The sequence below is a fragment of the Cupressus sempervirens genome, chromosome 3 (assembly GCF_028749045.1).
Source record: "Cupressus sempervirens isolate cs-2001-9-10 chromosome 3, ASM2874904v1, whole genome shotgun sequence".
Classification (NCBI taxonomy): Eukaryota; Viridiplantae; Streptophyta; class Pinopsida; order Cupressales; family Cupressaceae; genus Cupressus; species Cupressus sempervirens.
In genome coordinates, this window is record NC_143120.1 from 604,634,722 (window position 1) to 604,657,293 (window position 22,572).

The window sequence follows — 22,572 nt, forward strand, 5'->3', positions numbered from 1 at the left end:
CTAAAGTCATATGTGTGAAATTTGTATATACTGTAAGCCGATAGTGCTATTGTGATTGCGAATTAATTAATTATCTTATTATAATTAATTGGGAAAGCCTCAAGGCCAACTCAAGGAATTATTTTGAAAATAGGGTATAAAGGAAAGATGTTTTCCTTATTTTTTGATATGATGAAGCGTATGTGTATCAAGAATTGAATGTCAAGTGTGAAAAGTAGCAGAGTGTTTAGTGAATGTGAGTAAGTGATCTAAGGGATTATTGAATGCAAAGCTCATGATCTGGTGTCAAGATTAGAAGGTGTAGAGGTTTGGTTGACAAGACAGAGAAAGAGGAAGGAAGTACAATTCAAATCTATTATTCTCTAAGGAATAATACAAAGATCATTTGGATAGTGGGTTCATTGGTCTTTCCCTTGAAGTTATTTGGACAGTGGGTCCATCTGCCTTCTACAACTCATGACAGGGTTGGCACAACTCCTAACAAGGTTGGAATCTCCTAAGAGGGATTTAAAGTCTCCTAACAGGGATTGATATGTATTGACTGTTGTTGTATACTCCTAACAGGGTCTATCCTCTAACAAGGAATATTTATATTAGTACATTATCTTGTGGGTACCATCCCCATCAGAGTTTTCCCTCTGATCAAGGGGTTCCCTAGTTAACATATCTAGTGTTATTGTGCATGAGCATCTTGTTGTGGTCTATTCTAACATTTCCATGTGTGGGATTAAATTGAAATGAATTGGTGATGTCGTGTAAGGCAAGAGAATCCCCAAAGGAGATGTCCTAACCTTGAACAATTAGCCATACAATGGAATATAAATAATAACACAGAGATTTAGATCCAAAAGAACACCAATTCTCATAATATTTACATCCAACATGCCCGACTATAAGGCCTTCTAGGTTATGGCCAAATACATAAGCAATTACAATAGTGATTCTACAAGACCTCACAAGATCTAGCTCTTAGCTAATCTAGATCTACAATCTAGTAGAGAACTCTAAGAATAATCTAAACTTGTGCTCACAAGCCACTAATAAAACTCCTTGCTTTCCAAGCCACATCCACTAGCTCTACTAACGAACTTTGCTCTCGTAGCTACTCTTTTCTTCCTCCATGCTAGATGAATAATGGCTTTAGAATCCATAAGCCCTCTAATTATACTAGACAAAGCCACAAGTTGGTCTAGCATAATAGACATTAAATAAACACTCTCATTAAATACACCCTTAAGCTACAAGTCTACTTGACTACAAACATTAAATACATGAAATAATTAAATACTTAGGACATGCCCCAAATTTACAATGCATAACTAGCTCAAAAGACTAAATAAAAATAAGCACCCTTAGGCATAGATCCACATGCCATCCAACTATCCAAATCCAAGAGCGCACATGCCAACTCCCTTAGATTGAAGCTCATGAATACAATCCCCAAAGTTTGCCAATAAATTAGGAACACACAGCCAATAATCACCAAAATAGTCCTAACTTCAAGATGATTACTCTAATCATCATGCATACTAAGGACAAGGTTGTCCAATATGTCTTAAACATATCCCCAACCATGAAAACCATAACTCCACATATCTGAGACCGAAGCTCCTGCATACAAGATTGTTGACTTCCCTAGGATGCTCTTGCATCAAACACCCCAGGTGTGAAGAAAGATGTTCTTAAGAGCAAGAAGAACATCTTTTAGGGTTCAATAGATAAACCTTGAACTGGTTCTTCACATACATGTTCTCCACTACACCAACTTGTACATTCTTTCCTTGGTTCCACTTTTGCAACTTCATTTTTGCAATTGTCTTTAGTGTACAATAGATATACTTTCCATGTTGATCTCTAACCCTTTTAGAATCCCTAAATTCAACTTGACTACCAAAAATCAAGTTCCTTCTACCAAGTTCTACATCCTACAAATGAATTGGGGAATGCTTCCTACCACCTTTATAAATATTAAACACATTCTTGACACAATCATGTACAGCTATGCAATCATATTGCTAAGGTCAACCAAGTAATATGTCTTAGCTACTCATATCCAAAATATCACACAACACCTGATAAACATATTGTTCAATCTAAAAATTAACAAGACATTTCTCTCTCACTTCCAACACATGGTCATCTTGTAACCAAACAATCCTATAAGGACAAGGATGTCTATAGTGTAGGGGCACCTAGGTAGGCTCATGGAAGACATGGGGCTCCTAGGATATTTTGGCTTGTAGTGGTTCTAGCCACACCACTAGAACAATAATGGGGCTAATCTAGTCCTAAGAAGAGATAGGTTAAGTGTGGAAAGCCTCATTAGGCCTTAGTTACTCATAGGTACATGATTACAGGGCATTTTAGTGTTTTGGAGGGTAGAATAACCAAATAAGTGTTTTAATGTCCTTTTTACATGTATTAATTCAATTTAAGGCTTTTGGTGAAGTTTTATAAGCTTGGGAGCAAGTTTGAGGACCAAACACTAAAAGATGTAAAATTTACTTAAATTTTGTCAACGTTGTCATTAACAACATTGAAGCTTTCTAACCTTGGGAGCAAGTTTGAGGGCCAAACTCTAAAAGATGTAAAAGTTACTTAAATTTTGTCAATGTTGTCATTAACAACATTGACAACTTTTTTTGTTGCATTTGAGAAACTTTATAGGTGAGACTTGGTAGCTATCTAAAATAGTTAGGATGGGACTTGGGATGAGTACTTAAGGCCAGCCTCAACCTTTTGAAAGGGTAGGAAGTTTTTGTCATTTTGGATGTGTACAGACTGATAGCAAGAATGCAGTTACAACCTGTGTTTTTTGAGGTTTTTTGTCATTTTCATGGATTCAATTTGGATCTATAGTGTTTGGAAGTATTAGAGGAGTTTAATTTAAAATTATGTATAACATTATTTTGTGATTTTTTAGGGTTTTATTTGGTTGAATAAATTGTTTTGTTTCTTGCTTGCATGTTGTTCTAAACTAGGCAACTAAGCAAAATAGAGTCATAGCTCCTCTTCCCACCATGGGATCTATACAGGCTCTTGGGATTAGGACAATGAATCCTTTTAAATTTTGTATAGTGGGGGAGGGGCCCTAGGAAGTAATGGAGACATTTTGTGTTGATGCCCTAGGTGAGCCAGTGATGCATGGCTAGGGATCATAGTATACAGTAGAGGTGCTAGGAGGGATTGAATGCTTGGATTGCTTTAATCAAAGAATGGAATGTGATAGAGGAATGTTTGGTGGAGTCCCAACTACAAGGGGAGACATTGGTGAAGGTTCTATAAGGGTAACACTCAATTCTTGTCAAATTGGTTCAAGTTCTATGCAAACCCTAATTTTTAGGCACTATTATAGGTCGTACTGTACAAATATCTTGGGAGGCTCAGACATCAAGAATCCTTTGGTTCACTAAAAAGGGTGTCTAAATCAGTATTTAGGTTAACCCCTTATTAAGGACTTTTCCAAGTTATTCTAATTTTTCATCATTAGGAGAGCTAATTGCTTATAGCCGTGTTTGGCAATTTTGGGAGCAAATGTTATGTTTTTGTGAACTCGATTAGGGTTTCAATCTCCAAAGTGATTTTGGATCTTGGAAGGGATTCAAATGACCTCCAAAAATACCTATTCATGTTCATGGGGTGCTTGTTTATCAAAAGGAGGTATGATTTTGGAGTTGTTGTCAAGGAAGGAAGAAGGGTTAACAAGCCTAAGAATTAGTGGAAAAATTGTTGTTCTAACTAATTAGTGTGCACTAGTTGAATGGACTAGGACCTCATAGATAGGATCCTAAGGAGAGTAGGGTAACTAGAAACCTTACTAGGTCAAGAGAAATACTTAAGGATACCCTAAGAGAAGCTAGGGTAGGAGCGAGACTAGTTGTTACATCAGAGTGGTATCAGAGCAAGTTGAGGACTTGGGAAGGAAGTGTATGTCTGCAGCTATTAGAGAGTCAATGGGTGAGTCAAGTATGGTGACAAATTCAGAGCTATCCAAAGAGATTGATGAGAACAAGGAGAAGAATAGAGTCCTCGAAGAAGCCTTAGAAGAGGTGAAGATAAAGTTGGATGTAGTTGTTGATGCAGCCAAGAAAAAGGAAGAAGAAAGCAATGTTAGGGGTAAGGAGATAGCAGAAGAAGATGTTGGCCCTGAGCTAGACCCTATCTTGAATGAAGAGCCTTTCTTGAAAACCACAAAAGTCCTAAGAGGGAAGGCTTTGGAAGGTGTTCTCTTTTTTAGGGGGAAGATGAACATAAATGTAGTGATGGATTGGTTAGATGGGATGGAGAACCATTGTGAATGTGAAGGGGTGTTAGAAGCACAAAAGATTAAAGTAGCTAAGTCAAGACTCAAAGTTTCAAAATTGACATGGTGGAAATATGTCCAAGATGAAAGGGTTAGGATGGGCAAGAAGCCTATAGCCAATTGGAATGCCATGGTAACCAAATTGAAGGAGAATTTCCTACCAGAGGATTTTGAAATTCAACTTCCCAAGAGGAGACAAGGACTAAAACAAAGAGACTTGGATGTGGCATCTTATACAGAGGAGTTTCAAAGGTTATGCCTTAGATCCAAGAAGCAAGAAGAAGATCTAATCAAGGTGGCTAGATACTTGAGTGGTATACAGTGGAATATGCAAGAGGAGATAAGCTTATGGACACCTACTACTGTTCAGAGGTGTCATCAACTAGCCCTAAAGGTGAAAGAGAAGACTAGGAAGAAGGGGGATTCTAACTTCAAGGAAAGAGGCAAGGGAAGAAATCAAAGGGAATAGAGAGGAGGATATCAAGGCTAAGGTAATGAGCAGAGGAACCAAGGTGAGACCAAGCTCACTGAGCAAGCCACTGAAAGAATTCCTAGAGGAGCTTATAGTAGAGGAAGAGGTAACTAAGGAGGCTCTAGCAAAGGCAGAGGATCAGGAAAAATTAACTCTTACTTTACTAGCATAAAGTGTTATAATTATTGCTTTCCTAGGCTACTTTACTAGGCCATCCAACATATAGATGCCCTAAAAAGCCTTCTTCTTCAAACCAAGACAAAAGAGTGGCATATGCTCAAGAGGATTACTCTAGTGGAAAGGAAAATGAAGTGGATTACATAGAATCACAAAAAGGAGAAAACCTCATGTTTAGGAGAGTTATGATCAAGCAACCAACTCCTGATGAACCTAAGCATAGGAGAAATGATGTGTAAGATTCTTGGGAAGGTCTATAAGGTAGTGGTGGATTCAAGATCTACTTATAACATATTATTAGAGGAGGCAGTCAACAACCTCAAGTTGACCAAGATACCCCATATGAATCCATACAAGGTGACTTGGCTCAACAAGGGTCAAAGTATACTAGTGAATGAATATACTTGGGTTGATTTCTCCATGGCAAGGTACAAGGATAGGGTATTGTGTACATCTTACCCATGAATTATTGTCATCTTCTGTTAGATAGGCCCTAACAATTTAATATAGAAGTAGTATATGATGGGAAGACAAACTCCATATCATTTAAGAAAGGAGGAAAAACTTTTAAAATTCAATCTTTATAGGAGGGAGATGAACCACAGTTCAAGTTGACTAATGTGTTTCTATGTAGTGGAAAAGAATTTGTTAAGGATCTTAAAGATGATGAGAGCCAAAGCTGTGTAGTTGTGTTAAAGTCCAAGGGAAAAGACAAGATAGTTAAAGACCCATTACCTGTAGAGGTACAAGAATTGCTTGAAAAGTACAAAGACATTATGAGTGATGGAACTCCTATCAATTTACCTCTAAGAAGGGTGATAAGCCATCAAATAGACTTTGTTCTTGACGCATCCCTACCAAACAAACCATCATATAAGCTTACTCCAGACCAAAACTTGGAAGTAGAAAGACAAGTGCAAGAACTTTTGGATCAAGGCTTGATTAAGAAAAGTATAAGCCAATGTGTAGTCCCTGTTGTACTAATATCCAAGAAGGGAGAAAAATGGGGAATATGCACAAGCTTAAGGGCTATAAATATGATCACCATCACGAATAGGTTTCCAATACCTAGGATTGAGGATCTCATGGATTGTATTGGAGGGTCAATGTACTTCACGAAGTTGGACTTGAAGAGTGGATATCACCAAATCAGGATCAAGGAGGAAGATGAATGGAATACAAAATTCAAGAGAAAAAATGGGTTTTATGAATGGCTTGTGATGTCATTTGGTCTCTTAAATGCTCCTAGCACATTCATGAGGCTCATGAATGAAGTGCTTAAAGATATCACTAGAAGGTTTGTGGTTGTATATCTAGATGATATACTAATCTTCAACAAGACAAAGGAATAGCACATCAAACATGTGGAAGCAATATTGCAGAGGTTGCATGAGGAGAAGTTTGCCATCAATCTTGAGAAGTGTGACTTCTTCAAATAAGAGCTTGTGTATTTGGGCTTTGTGGTGTTAAAGGGGTCCTTGAAGATGGATCAAGAGAAGGTAGCAGCTATTCTCAACTAGCTACCACCTACTGCATCTACTAAGGTAAGAATTTTTCATGGTCTAGCTCAATTTTATAGGAAGTTCATTGGGAAGTTTAGTGGTGTATGTGCACCTTTTCTAGATACCATTAAGGGTGGAATCAAGTCTAAGTTCAAATGTACTTTAGAAGCAGGGAAATCATTTGAGATGCTAAAGAAATAAGTAGCTACCCAACCTGTTTTGCAATTACCTAGTTTTGGGAAACTTTTTCCCATAGAGTATGATGCAAGTGGCCTAGCAGTAGGAGGAGTGTTGATTTGGGAAGGCAGGCCAGTAGCCTTCTTTACTGAAAAGTTAAAAGAAGCCAAAAAGAAGTATTATTCCTATGACCTTGAAATTTATGCCTTAGTGCAATCTCTTTGGAAGTGGAGACATTACCTATTGCCCAAGGAATTTTTTGTATTTATTGACAATCAAGCTCTTAGCTACATCAACACTCAAGAAAATTTGAGTATAAAGAACTTGAAATGGATGGAATACCTAGAAGCTTTCACTTTCACAATTATGCTCAAGAAGGGGCAGATGAACAAAGTGGCAAATGCATTGAGTAGGAGATTGTTAATAATCCAAGAAGTTCAGTTGCATAGCATTGGGATAGAGAGCTTCAAGAGTCTCTATAAGGAGGATGAAGACTTTAAAGAGGCATGTAAGGCATGTTCTAACTTTGAGAACCATTTCCATAGCAAGTTCTATGAATTTACCTTACATAATGGATTGTTATTTAAGGGCAATCCATTGTATGTGCCAAGGGGATCAATAAGGGAGAACCTAAATTAGGAAAAACATAATGAGAGTCTAAGTGGTCACTTTGGTGTGAGAAAAACTTTAGAATTAGTTTAAAGATTCTATTATTGGCCAAAACTAGTCAGTGATGTAACTAAGTATGTTGAGCAATGCACAGTGTGTATGAAAGCTAAGGGTGGAATGAGTAATGCAAGTCTATATCAACCCTTACAAGTTCCAAATAGGCCATGAGAATGTGTGAGCATGAACTTCATAGTAGGTATTCCAAAGACAAAATAGGGGTATGATAGTATTCATGTAGTGGTTGAAAGATTTAGTAAGATGGGGTACTTCATTCCATGCAAGACTACCAATGATGCTAGTCACATTGCATGCTTATTCTTCAAGGAGGTTGTGAGGATTCATGGACTACCCTTGAGCATAGTTTCAGATAGAGGTATAAAGTTCATAAGTCACTTTTGGAAGACTTTGTGGAGCAGACTTGGTACAAACCTTTCATTTGGTTCAACATACCATCCTCAAACTGATTGCCAGACTATAGTGGTTAACAGGGTGTTGGGTAACCCTTTGAGGTGCCTAACTAAGGAGTACGGGCTAACATGGGATGTGATCATTCCCCAAGTAGAGTATGCTTACAATGATATTAGGAATAGGACCATAGGTAGAAGCCCAGTTGAATTTGTGTATGGGATGCATCCAAGGGGTGTATGTGAGTTGAGGGATCCTAGAGGAATGGAATATATAAGTGGACATGTTGGTGATTTTGCCCAAACCATGAAGGAAATCCAAGAGCAAGTGAAGAAAACTATCCAAGATAGCACCTAAAAGATTAAAGACAAGGTAGATGAAAGGAGGAAAGACATTTAGTTTGTTGTTGGAGATTATGTCATGGTGCATTTGAATAAGTCTAGATTGCATAAGGGTGTGCTAATTAAACTAAAAATGAAAAGAGTGGGGCCTTGCAAGATCTTAGCCAAATATGGAGCTGATGCTTATAAGATTGATTTACCATTAGATTTGGGCATCTCTCCTATTTTCAATGTGCAAGATCTGGTTGCATTCAAAGGTCTCATACCTCAAGATGCTCACAACAGTTAGGGAGTCAGTGTTGATTTGGAACCCACAATAGTACCTTCATCCAGCAAGTTGGAAGCTAAACAAGTGCTGGACTGAAGAGTCAAGAAGGCCACCAGACATAAGGTGTGCATAAAACACCTCATCAAGTGGAAAGCCAAGCTATATTTAGAAGCAAGTTGGGTTGCTAAGGCAAACTTCAACAAAGCAGGCATTCCCCAAGACTTATTGTCCATAGGAGTAACATAGTTTTCTTTTGTGGGGGAGTATGGTGCAAGGGCACCTAGGTAGGCTCATGGAAGACTTGGGGCTCCTAGGATATTTTGGCTTGTTGTGGTGCTAGCTACACCACTAGGACAATAATGGGACTAATCTAGTCCCAAGGTGAGATAGGTTAAGTGTGGAAAGCCTCGTTAGGCCTTAGTTGCTCATAGGTGCATGATTAGGTCTAATAGGGAATTTTTGTGTTTTGGAGGGTAGAATGGCCAAATAAGCATTTTAAGGTCCTTTTTACATGTTTTAAGTTAATTTAAGGCTTTTAGTTCAAATTTTGGTAACCTTGGGAGCAAGTTTGAGGGCCAAACTCTAAAAGTTGTAAAAGTTGCTTAAAATTTATCAATGTTGTCATTGACAAGATTGACAACTTTTTGTTGCATTCGAGTAACTTTGTAGTTGAGGCTTGGTAACTGTCTAAAATAGTTAGGATGGGACTTGGGATGATTACTTAAGGCCACCATCGACTTTTTGAAAGGGTTGGATTTTTTTTTCATTTTGGATGTGTACGGACCGATAGCAAGAATGCAGTTATAGTTTGTGTTTTCTGAGGTTTTTATCATTTTCATAGATTGAATTTGGATCTGTAGTGTTTGGAATTATTAGAGGATTGTAATTTAAGATTATGTATAATATTATTTTGTGATTTTGTAGAGTTTTAGTTGGTTGAATATTTTTTTTTAATTTCTTTCTTGTCTATTGTTCTAAACCAAGCAATTGAACAAAATGGAGTCATAGCTCCTCTCCCCATTGTAGGATCTATATAGGCTCTTAGGATTAGGACAATGACTCCTTGTACATTCTATATAGAAAGGAGGGGCCCTAGGAAGTAAGGGAGATATTTTTGTGGTGATGCCCTAGGAGACCCAGTGATGCATGGCTAGGGATCACAATATGCAACAGAGGTGCTAGGAGGGATTGAATGCTTGGATTGCTTCAATGAAAGCTTAGAATCTAATAGAGGAATGTTTGGTGGAGTCCCAATTTCAAGCAGATACATTGGTGAATTTTCTATGGAGGGTAACACTCAATTCTTGTTAGACTAGTTCAAGTTATATGCAAACCCTAATTTTTAGGCACTATTATAGGTCATACTATACATATGTCTTTGGAGGTCGAGACCTCTAAAATCCTTTGATTCTATGAAAAGGGTGTTTGAATTAGTGATTATGTTACCCCCTTGTTAAGGAATTTTCCAAGTTATTCTAGTTTTTCATCATTGGGAGGGCTAATTGCTTGTAGCCCTATTTAGCAGTTTTGGGAGCAAATGTTGTGTTTTTGTGAACTTGATTAGGATTTCAATCTTCAAAGTGGTTTTGGATCCTGGAAGGGATTCAAATGACCTCCAAAAATACTTATGCCTATTCATGGGGTGTTTTTTTATCAAAATGAGGTATGATTTTGGAGTTTTTTTCAAGGAAGCAAGAAGAGCTAACAAGCGTAGGAAGTAGTGGAGGAATTGTTATTCTATCTAATTAGTCTACACTAATTGAATGGACTAGGACCTCATAGACATGATCCTTAAGAAGAGTAGGGCAACTACCAACCCCATTTGGTCAATAGAAAAACCTAAGGAGACCCCAGGAGAAGCTAGGGTAGGAGCAAGACTAGTTGTTACATTAGTCTCACTCGCTTCAAACTAAGTTTTTGAACCACTTCCTCGGTAACTAGGTTATTAGTACTACCACCATCTACATCAAATTCCAACATTTTCCTCCAAACTTACAATGAGTCTTAAGTAAATTCCTTCTCTGATAAGGTTCTAGTATCTTCTTACCAAGAAACACTCTCCAAATCAACAAGTTCTCCCCATCTTCATCAGGCTCATTCATTGAGTGGTCAACCTCATTCACCACAACAGTTCTTCTGTCACTAGCCTTCTGTGAACATTCAAAAGATCCATGACCTTCTTCACCACATATGTAGCAAGTACCCTAAAATGCACCTCTATATTTTTCCTTCCTCTATTCAAAAGGTTTTGGTTCATCTTCAGTAATTTGTTTATTCTTCTCATAATGTACCTTCATTTCCTTTCCTCTAGAATTACCTTGATGTCTTCCCTTCAACTTCTCTTCTACCCTCAAAGCATACTAATAAGAATCCTCAATTGAAGCAATATTCAACATACCAATCTCATCCTAGATATTGAATCTCAAGCCATTAATATATCTAGCCACCTTTTCTTTAGACAACTGTCTATGCCTAGACCGAATAGTCAGCTTGTAGAACTCCTCAATATAATCCTTCACAAATAAATCCTTCTACTTTAGATTCTAAAACCTATTAAGCAACTCAAATTCATAATCAATAGGAATGAACTTAGCCTTCAATTTTGTAACCATCAATCTCTATCTAGTGATCTTCATTTCACCCTCCTCTTCTCTATCTCTTTGCAATTCTTTCCACCATAAAACAACATGTCCTTTTAGCTTAGTGTGTGCCAACCTCACTCTGTGTGGATCACCAATATCCTCTAACTCAAATTATTCTTCCATTTCACCAATCAAATCAATCAGGTGGTCAGGATTAAAAGTACTCAAGAAATTATAAACATCCATCTTGTGCTTCAACTTCAACTGAGATCCATATCTATTCAACTAATCAGCCCTATCTTCCATAAGTCTCTCTATGCAATCAATTATGTCTTATCCAATAGATCAAACAACTTCAATTTTTTCAACAACTTCCTCAAAACCATCTTTAGTACCCACATCCCTAGGTACACAAGCTATAGCTCTCATGATCTCATTCTTCATCATCTCTATCTCATATTTGAAATATGATCTAACCTTCTCTAAAACCTTGGTCTCCACACCATCACAAAGATCATCAAATACCCTAGGATCCAATCTTCTTGGATGCATCTTCCAAGATCTTTGTAAACCCAAAGTAACAAATGTTAGTATTTGACAAATCTAGAACAATATACGAATAAACAGTTAAATACATAAACAAAAGAAGAAAACCATAAGAACAAAAATAACACACAGATTTAATGTGGTTCACCCAAAAACTAGGCTAAGTCCACCTACACAGTCATCCAACCTTTCTTATTATCCAGTGATTACAATACAAACCCTTACAACTCAATATCACCGCACGAACAACCCATCTCATTATACATCACATTTTTATAATCCCTAACCCTAAGCTATCTTCTATAATATATTCTTGCTTTAGAGTTACAATATGCCTATCTAAATAAGGTGTGATAAATAGGAGTGGAAAATTATTATGAAGTATGTACAGTACTTCTCTGATTAGTCACCACAAACTAACAACAAATTGTCACCAAATCGACCTTCAACTTTGATATCACTTAATGTAGTGTAAGGTAGGAGAATCTCCAAAGGAGATGTCCTAACTCCTCACAATTAACCACATGGTGGAATATAAATAATAACTCAAAGATTTATAGCCAAAACAACACCAATTATCATAATAAAATCATTAAATTTACATCCAACATGCCTGACTTTAAGGCCTTCCAAGTTATGACCATATACATAATCAATTACAATAATAATTTTGCAAGACCTCACAAAATCCAACTCCTAGATAATCCAAATCTACAATGTGTTAGACAACTCCAAGAAGAATATAAACTTGTGCTCACAAGCCACCAAGCAACTTCCTCGTTTCCCAAGCCACAACCACGAGCTCTTCTAACAAACTTCACTCTCTTAGCTTCTCCTTGATTCATCCATGCTAGATGAATAATGATTATAGACTCCATAAGACCCTCTACTTATACTAAACCAAGCTACAAGTTGACTTGACTACAAATGTTAAATACATGAAATAATTAAATACTTAGAACATGCCCCAATTTTACAATGCATAACTAACTCAAAATACCGCATAAGAATAAGTGCCCTTAGGCATAGGTCCATGTGCCATCCAACTATCCAATTCTAAGAGCACATACGCTAACTCCCTCAGATTGAAGCTCACGAATACAATCTCCAAATTCTATTGGTAAATTAGGAACATGTGACCAACAATCACCAAAATGGATCTAACTCCAAGACGATTACTCCAATCATCATGTATACTGAGGATAAGGTTATCCAATATGTCTTGTCCTAACTACACAAATAATAACTCCACAAATATGAGCCCAAAGACCCTACATATAGGATTGTTGACTTCCTTAGGATGCTCCTGCATTAATTGGCCATGTGTTTTTAGTGTTGATGTGGCTACATTAATAGAATTGGATGGATGATGGTATGTATAATATTCTAGACTATCTTGTAAAAGGTACATGGACGCCCAATGAAAGATGACTCCATGACCTAATGGAAAAGGGACTTGTCTATAAATGATTCATTAATTTTATGAAATAGGATTTAGAGTTTTTAGTAAGTAAATTATGTTTTGAACCATGCTTTTTTATCATAGTATTACTGTATGGGATGAATTTAATCTTCCTCTTAAGAACTCAAAAATTGTATAATTAGAAGGTATGCCCACCTTGGTAAGGCAAAACCTAAAGAGTAAGGGATTTGACGCTTTAGGGTTATCGATGCAGGATCACCCACAATTTTGTTGTGCTTAGTGTGATAGCTATTGTAATAAGGTCTAGAGGTTATGAACCTTGTTTGGTTGAGCCTAATTAAGACCCATTTTGGTTAGGTACCCTTATGGTGGCCTTAGTGACATTTTGGACTCTGAGCTACCAAGGGCGATAAATGTTGCACACAGTTCTTAGGGTTATTTAGAGGCAAAAATGAAAAGTTGCAACTTTTGCAAAAACATTGGAAGAATGCACAAACAAGCCCACAATTAGTTGTAACTATTCCAAGATCCATATAAAAGGCCTTAGAAATGAATGTTGTAGGTTACCAATTGAGATTGGCAATACAAATTTTGTACAAGTTTCATAGTAGTTTTTCTTTTTTTTTCCATTGTGCTTCATACGACATTGTTGTGTACACCCTTATATAGATTGAAATAACCTTGTAATTTGTTGGAATATCTACCAGGTGAACTAAATGTTTTAAGGCACTTGATTTAAGGATCTAAATTTTCACCAGTAAAGAGAGGCATTGTCTTAAAGTCAGTTTGGTCTTAAACCCTTAAGAACTTAGGGTTTGGATTAAATATAGACATATCCTAGAATTCCATAGTTGAAGTCTCAAAATATCTCTTGGAATGCTATGATAAGATGTATACTATTGTTCTATTTCAAATTTGGAGTTGCCAAGATTGATTTTCCATTTTTAAGGTGATGCCCTAGGTTGATCCCTAGGATGTGGTGAGCCAAGAAGTTGAGAAAGAAGAATGACAACACTACAAGGAGGATTGAATGGAAAAATACGATGGTGAATTAGAGTTAATTTTGAAGTTGTGAACCCTGTATAAGTGCCCAAAGTCAAAGGTAAGTTGACTTGTGAAAGTTTTCAACATAGTTTTGCAAATTTGTTTCTAGGTTGCAAAAAAGGCGTAATCTTGCTCAATTCGGATTATGTGAGTTAGAAGAAAAACTTAATTCCACATATTTGATCTTTTTTAGTAGCCATTAAAGGTTGTACAAATCTGTAGTTTAATGTAGAGGTTTCTCAGAAGCAAAAGGAAAGAAATCCTAAATACTCAATTAGGTGAGTTGATTCAATTAGGTCTCATTTAGGCCTTACTGCAACAAATTGGATTGTGGGTTCTCTAGTCCAAGAACCAAAACAACTATGGTCACATGTGGGGTATAAATAACCTATAATATTGTTCATCCTCCATGGTAATTTATATTTTGATTGGATCCTACTTGGTAGAGAGGTTTGTGGTAAGGAAATCCTTGGGAAGGAATATGGTTCAAGGTCATTTGAAATTGTGATTTTGTAATTCCATAAAGCATTGCTGGATTGTTCTATCAAGAACCTTAGGAGGGTAGAGGACAATTTCTAGGCAATCCTTGGAAAGACCACTTGTGAATAGGCCATTGGATGGTCATTAAGACCTTGACAACAAGTTAAGTGTTTACTTTAGTTAAACCACAAATCCCTTTGCATCATATTGGTATCAGAGCCGATATGTTGTGATTGATTTGTTGTGTATCAGACACCCAAGAATTAGTTTTCCTAGATATATCAGAGGCTAGCACAATGCTTCCAAAATCAATGAGCCTAGAAGATATCAAGAAGTTGGTCCAAGAAACGACATGTAAGGTGCAAGAGAAATGAACTAATGAAGACAAGGAGAAAGGAAAGATAACTGAATGTGAAGATGTTACCAATTATGGAGAAGAAGAAACTATAGGAGAATTGCAAAGACAAGTTAGCTCGATATCAAGATGTATGTTTAAATGCTTTTAAGTCCCTTAGTAAAGATAATTTTGAAGGGTTTCCTATTTTTAATGGAAACCTAAACAGAGAAGAATTGCTAGACTGGATATATGATATGAATGACCACTTTGATCACAAATAAGTAGTGGAAGAAACAAGGGTGAGTATTAAAAAAGCAAGGTTGAAAGGCTCAACCTTGGTGTGGTGGAACATTATACAAGGAGAAGGGTGCAAGAAGGAAAGAAGAAGATCACCTATTGGGAAAGAATTCATATTAGACTCAAGACTCAATTTTTGCTAGCATTACGAAGTGCATATGCACAAAAGGTTGCAAAAATTTAAGAAGAGAGAGTTGGATATCGATACTTATACTGAGGAATTTCAAAATCTCAACTTGAGAAATAAGAAGCAATAGAATGAGCTAGAAAAATTGGCTAGGTATCTCAATGCCCTGAGGAAAAACATACAAGATGAAATAATTATAATAGGTCCTGAAATAGTCCATAAGTGTTTACAATTAGCATTAAGGGAAGTGGATAAGATCAAAAGAAGAGGAGAGAAAAAATAGAGAAATAGAGGCAGTGGAGGATTCAAAGGAAGGGATACCTTTGGAAGAGGCAATGTGCCTAATAGGAGTGGAGATATATCTCTATTAGAGAGTAATGATGAGAGAAGTGGCAGAGGAGAATCTATTAAAGGAGGTTTTGGGGGAAGAAGAAATAATAGAGTAAGGTTTGGGAGTCAAGGAAGAATCCCAATAGTCTTTAGAGGAAAGTGTTACAATTGCAATCAAGTGGGCTATATCATGAGTAGATGCCTTGATAAAGCTTCTAGTTTGCATGTTGGGGAAAGGAGAACTCATTTAGTTCAAGAGGAACACTATACCAATGTGACCTTGCCTATAGGAAAAGCAAGATTGGTGGTGGAGGAAGAAAATCTCATGCTTAGGAGGACACTTTTAAAGATACTCCAACACATGGAACCCCCTCAAAGGAAAACTCTCTTCAGAAAAACCTATTTTAGGAGGATCCTTTAAAACATCAACTTGTTTTGAAGAGAGCCTTCTTATTCCTTGTGTTGGGGTATCTTTAAAAGCGTCTTCCTATGCATGAGGTTTTCTCCCTCCATCACTGGTCCTTCTTTCCCTATAGGAGATGTCACACTGATATTGTCTTCCTCTTGAACTAGCTGAGTTCTCCTTTCCCAAACATGGGAACTAGAAGCTTTTAGGGCATCTACTCATGGTGCGGCCCACTTGATTTCAATTGTAGCACTTTCATGCCTGTAAGGACACTGTACCCAAAATGTATCATCATTTCCACATAACCCATAATAGATCCAAAATAATTAAGAACTTAGAATCCATGTGCAAGAGAAAAATATGACATAGCCACAAAATGTGACATACGATATACCGTAAGAAACCATCATTGAGGGGAAGAAAATAGCCTCTAAAAGCATCCATCACTATGTATTATTCAGTAAAATACCCTTGCAATACAATCATGGAAGCCTTCAAATCCATAGTCACAACCAAGAAATCCATGCGAACAAGGATGGATCCACACATCCCATGTCATGCTTATAATCTCCACAAATGCTACCTTGTCTAACATGTATCTCTTGTCTTGCTCATCAACAACTACCCTTGTGGTTTCTTTTATAATAGCAAGCTCCCACAAAACCACCAAGTGGTATTACATAAACCATGTGCTACCTAAACCCAATCGACCCACATAATAAAATAAAATAAATAATACTATGCAATGTGTGCAACACAGATGCTATCAACACTGTGAAAACTATTGGTCTTCTTCCTTGGCTTCCAACCCTTCCTTTATTATTTATTTTTCCCCTAAAACCTCCTCTATTGGATCCTCCTCTGTCACTTACCATATGACTTACATGTTGTTTAGATGATACTCTTCCTTTGAGGGGGTTCCTTGTGTTGGGGATATCTTCAAAAGTGTCCTCCTAAGTACGAGGTTTTCTCCCTCCATTACTAGTCACGCTTTCCCTGTAGGAGAGCTCACATTGATATTGTCTTCCTCTTGAACTAGTTGTGTTCTCCTTTCCTTAAAATAGGAACTAGATGTTGGAAATTTATTTGGGAAGCTAAGATACTTGGGGGGGGGGGGGGTGAATTAGGATCTATAACACTTTTATCCTTCAAAACAACTTTATTGCATTCACCATATTGACCTTCTCATATCTAGTTTATGCATAACATAACTTGTAAATCAAATGTTGTAATAAGTAGATTTAACTATCAATTACATCCATGAAATGTAAACACATAACACAAAATATTTGGTTACCTAGAAACCCTACAAGGTGAAGGTAAAATTGGGGTGGGGATGACACCCAAAAATCTTCACTACTATAGTAACAAAGTTAACTTGTTAGGGTGACAATTTTGATCACTTCCAACGATCTGCCCTGTGAGGGGCCTGCCCTGCTAAAGGTATTTAAGATTTTTAATTCTTACCTTGTTAAAGGATTTTACACTCACAATGAACTAAGGACTCTGTTAGGAGATTTACAAAGGTTTGTTAAAACCACATTGTTAAGAGATTTGCCTTAATTCAATATGTTAAAATGGAATTGGTACCTTATCCTTTGGCCTGCACTGTAATTGTTGATTATAGATCTCCTCCTTTAAATCTCTAATCTAATCTCCAATCTGATATAACTTTGCTTGGTCTTGTACTACTTCATAAGGTCGCTATACTCCATTCTTCATAACTCTCTCATGCATGCAACATCCAAAACTTAACTTCTTCTCTTCCTTTGCGCACTTTACAAAATCTTCAGTGATAGCTCACTGCTTATGAAAAAAAATAAGGTTTGAATCAGCCTATTTAAAGACTTATGTAATGTCTTTTAGGCACTTCCCCTTTTTGCCTCTTCATATAATTGGTTGTTCATTCCTCATAGGGATCAATGATCCACGTCAAAATGTGTAACAACCTCTTTAACAAACTCTATGATCATTAAATGTCCTGTTACTGTCAACTTGAAATGGTTTACCTCAAAGTTTGTATCATTCCAAACTTTCATGTTCTCTTTGTATTACTCGACAGTCACTATTTTTGATGCCCAATCGTAGTTGTTCTTCATTTTGTTGCTCAACCTTAACTGTACTTGACATCTATGTACTCTATCTTCTTGGCATTCACTAGGCTTGGTTTGTATAGAAAATACTCAGTGACCAAAGACTTGCCTGGCTCCTATAGAGCTTGGCACATACATGATTATTTATAAATCTTTTACATGAATCAACCTATATAGAGTACATCAGTTGCAGTGATGACCGTCTAACTCTACCTTATACATGACTAAGTGTTTGACACTAATAGACAACAAGACTTAAAGATGTCAACACTAGAAGCTTAATCAGGGCATCTACTCATTGTATGACCCATTTGATTTCAATTATAACACTTTCCTATAAAGAAAGTTGGGATTCTTCCTTGGCTTCCAAAACTTCTAAGCACGAGGTTTTCTCCCTCCATCATACTTTCCTTTCATGAAATCTCATTTTATATTTTAAGGTTGATTATTTTATAGGGGCTTGAGTAATGCAAACCCATTTAGACAATATGACAATATTAGGTTACAAAATTGTTAGATTATAAATGGGTAGATCGTATACAATTAAATGATAAGTGAAAAGTTGAGATGAAACACTACATGTCGTCACTACCTCATGTTCTAAGAACATGTCATCCCATCATTTCCCTACCATTTTGAGCTCAATTTTTTGTCACAAGTCAAATATGGCTTTAGGTTTTCATTTCAATATATTTTTGCTCATTATCAATGCAAGTAAGAATCTATATTTATCAAAATTTTAGTAAATTTAATAATAGATCATTTGTAATACTTTTATCATTCTCATTTCATCAATTACATTATTCCAGTGAAGGAAATCTTTGTCCCCATTTAGATCTTGAGACACCTTTCAAGCTTATTGGGGACATTTTCCCTTCCTAGTGTGCAGTTTTTGAAAAAGGGAGTCATTTACCTCTCCGCACCTATTAATACTACCCCCTTTTTTGTATAGTACAAGTCTTTGAATTCCTTGACACAGTGCTACAAATAGTGACCAAGTAACATGAAAATCTATCTTAGGAACAAAGACACTAAAAATAAAGAACCTAAATTATAGAAATTGAAATTTTACTCTATATTTTATGTTAGACAAATCCATGTTCCTAGTTTGTAGATGTGAGACTAATTTTATTAGGTGCAACTCTAATTTTTGTAGATGAAACACTCTATCCCATACATGTGACAATAGAACCTACAAATATAATAAAGATTGACCAAATGCATTAGTAAGCCCAAAACAATTGTGAAATTATTTTGTTAGATGCATAACCAATTCGTGATGTATGTGATGAGTAATATGCAATAATGACATAATTTTGACAATTATGGTGAATGATTCTTGTAACTTGTGAAATCCAAAAAGCTCTAGAGATTTGGCAAACAATGGCACAATTCACATCAAGTTCACCAAAACACATGACATAGAAAATGAGAAATACAACATTGAATATAAGAGTAACCAAAAAAGTCAAACTTTAAGCCTAACCTACTCAACCAATAGAGAAAGAATGAAATAAATGCAAAACAATAAATCAAGCACAAACCAACAATATTGAATTCATTCCATATGCGACCTCAATTGCTCTTCTCTTCTATAAGTTGTAATGTCGGTTCTTAGATTTGTAGTATTATATTTCCTCATGATCACACAAAGATTCAAAGTCCGTGGTTAATGGTGATTGGGAAGTGTGGCTCTTTTTATAGATTTTAGGATTTCAATAAACAATTCAAATTAAGAGCCAAACATAGATTGTCAATGACTAAGATTCAATGAGACAAACTAATTTTGGTAATTGTAACAAGGAATTCATTTTTTGATTGAGACATATTGAATGCATTGAGTATATTTATTTGATTGGGAGTTAGCTATACTGGTCTTATCGACTTAATTGAGAATAATGGTGGTTAGAGAGATTAAAGTAAAATGTTTATCATTAAATATTCTAATAGTTATTTAATCATATAAATGAGATAAGTAAATATAACAAAGATTTTATTTATTTTTAGAAGAAGTTCCTTTTTAAGAAGTAAGAATAAATTAAGAACTTATATAATTATAAATGACTTATTTAACTTATACAATTATTAAAATTATTATTTAACAATAGAAGTTTGAAAAGACATTTGATTATGTAATTTTTAAGACTATAGGACTAGAGTATAATATCCCTACAAATTGTTGTGTGTTGTGTAAGCATTTTAATGTGATTAGTGATGCTAACACGATATGTTCTCTAATAGCACATGGGTTGAGGTAGATTAGACCTTATGACCTCATGCTTTATCACAAGAAGCTATTGTCGATCAAACTAGGTCCCCAACCATATTTAATAAAGTAACTAGTGGAAAAAGAGGAAAATACAATTTATTTTTTCAATAGTCCAAGGAATGTATGTGACTCATCCCAACAATGCAAGTTTCCCATTATGAGGTGAGCTAAGGTGTGGAAAGATACACCTATTTAAATAATATGATATTCTTTGTTTATTGCAAAGGACCAAATCAATAAAAATAATATAACTAAATTTAGAAGATATTGGAAAAAAAATTATCGGTGAAGTGCAAGGATTTTTAACATGGTCATTGCTCTAGGCACAAATCAGAACCTCATCCTCAACATTAATGCTCAATCAACCTACTGCATCAACACACAATCATATTGCTTCTCCTCCAACTCCATCCTCCTCCATGATTTCCTCTATCTCGTTCATATCCTCCTCTGCATGTCCTTCTACCTTTATACCACCACTAGTGATACATCCACCTAGATAACCTAGCCTTCCATAAATTCCATGTGATCCCTGCAAGTATTTGAACCTTAATTGCACCACTAACAATTGAAGCATTTAACCATCACACTATGTTAATCAATACTCACTTATAAGTGTGACGAGAGAATTTGAAATTGAAATTGAAATAGAAAAATGATACTAAATTAATTAAAGAATAAAATTAGTAAAAAAGTGTCACTTTAGGCATTGGACAATTTTAGGTGGCTACAAGAGTTATAATTAGCTATTTTGTCCCTCTCTTTACTGTATTTTGTCATATAAGGAATGTTAATATTTATAAATAGTAAAAATCACAATGATCATTTTCTCTTAAGTTGTCTCCCTTCATGATGCAAGAGCTTTTTGGGTGGCAATTTTGCATCAACCAAAAATATTTCCCTGTTTATTATTCATGAATGTTGTTCATGGAATGGTCATTGTTGTCTATGTTCTTTCTTTCCACACAGTTGGATACTTAATACAGACCTATCATGGACCCTATTCCTATGCTTGCATAAATTAATGCCATCATAAGTGGGAGTTTCCTCCTCTTTGTTTGAGGCATGCTTGTTTCCTGGTAGCTTGAGTAATGTGCAGGTTTGGCTTTGGAGAGGTTGTTTGTGGTACCAAGGCTATCTGCAGCCTTAGGATTTTCTTCTTTGATGTAGATGCATCTGAGGTTCCTAAGGTTCAAGCATTTTTATGGAAAACTAGAGCTGCTCGGTCATCTCTATGGCGTTTCTTAGTTGGAGGCTTGTCCAAATGGGCTTGGTGGATAAGCTTGGTACTCGGTCGAAGGAGTGGTGCTTGGTCACTATTGGATGTAGTTGTGGCTAAGGAGCTTGGTCATTGTTGGAGCTTGACATCTTTTGTTGCTTAACACCTATTGTGCTTGGCAGGTGTTGGTTACTCGGCATGTATGGATTGCTTGACACCTTCTGTGTGCTCGATAGATACTGGGTGCTCGACATGCATTGAGAGCTTAGAAATGCTTGTGGTTTGTTTGATGCTCAACTTGATTTCTCTAACACTCAAATTGGTCTTGGTTCCTATGGATGCCAAGTTGTTTGTGAGCCGACTTTGGGTATTTAATTCGTGTTGTAGCTGACTTTGGGTATTTAATTTGTGTTGTAGCCGACTTGTGGCTCGATATATATTTAATGTATGGGTTTTAATTTAATTTTTAATGAATTGAGCCAACTTTTGTCTTAGTTGGGTATAAATAGAGGGGTCTTGTTGAGTCTTTAGGCATGGGAATTCATTCATTAAGAGGGAGTGCATCCTGAGTTCAACATAGATTAGCTGAAGGGCAAGTTTTCCTGATTCTGTGGAGAGAGTGTTGAATGTGAGGTAGTTTATAATAGGATTATGGTGGAATTGTGAGTTTGTGATCAGGCTAGTATCTAAGGCTTGAGAACCAAAGGATTGCTTGGTGGACCTGAGGGTACAAGTATAGATTCTTCTTGGTGTTCTTATCCAGCTATGGATCTGGACTAGCTAGGGTTTGGATTAGATCTTGACAGGTCTTGCAAAGCTATTACTTACTTTGCAATTGGCCACAACCAGGAAGGCCTTATAGCGCAAAACATTGCATGTAATCAGTCATTTTGTGAACAGAGAGTTGTAATTTGGTATCAAATTGTGTATTTTGTGTTGTGTTTTCGCTATGTGGTTGTTTGTTGGGGGCTAGGACATCTCCTTTGGAGATACTCATGCCTTGCACTACATCATTCTTGGATCACATGTGGACCTATCTTTGTCCCTACAAATGTTGTTTTGCATAATTGTTTTGGTCTTTGGTTTCTCCTTTGGGGTAGGGCCT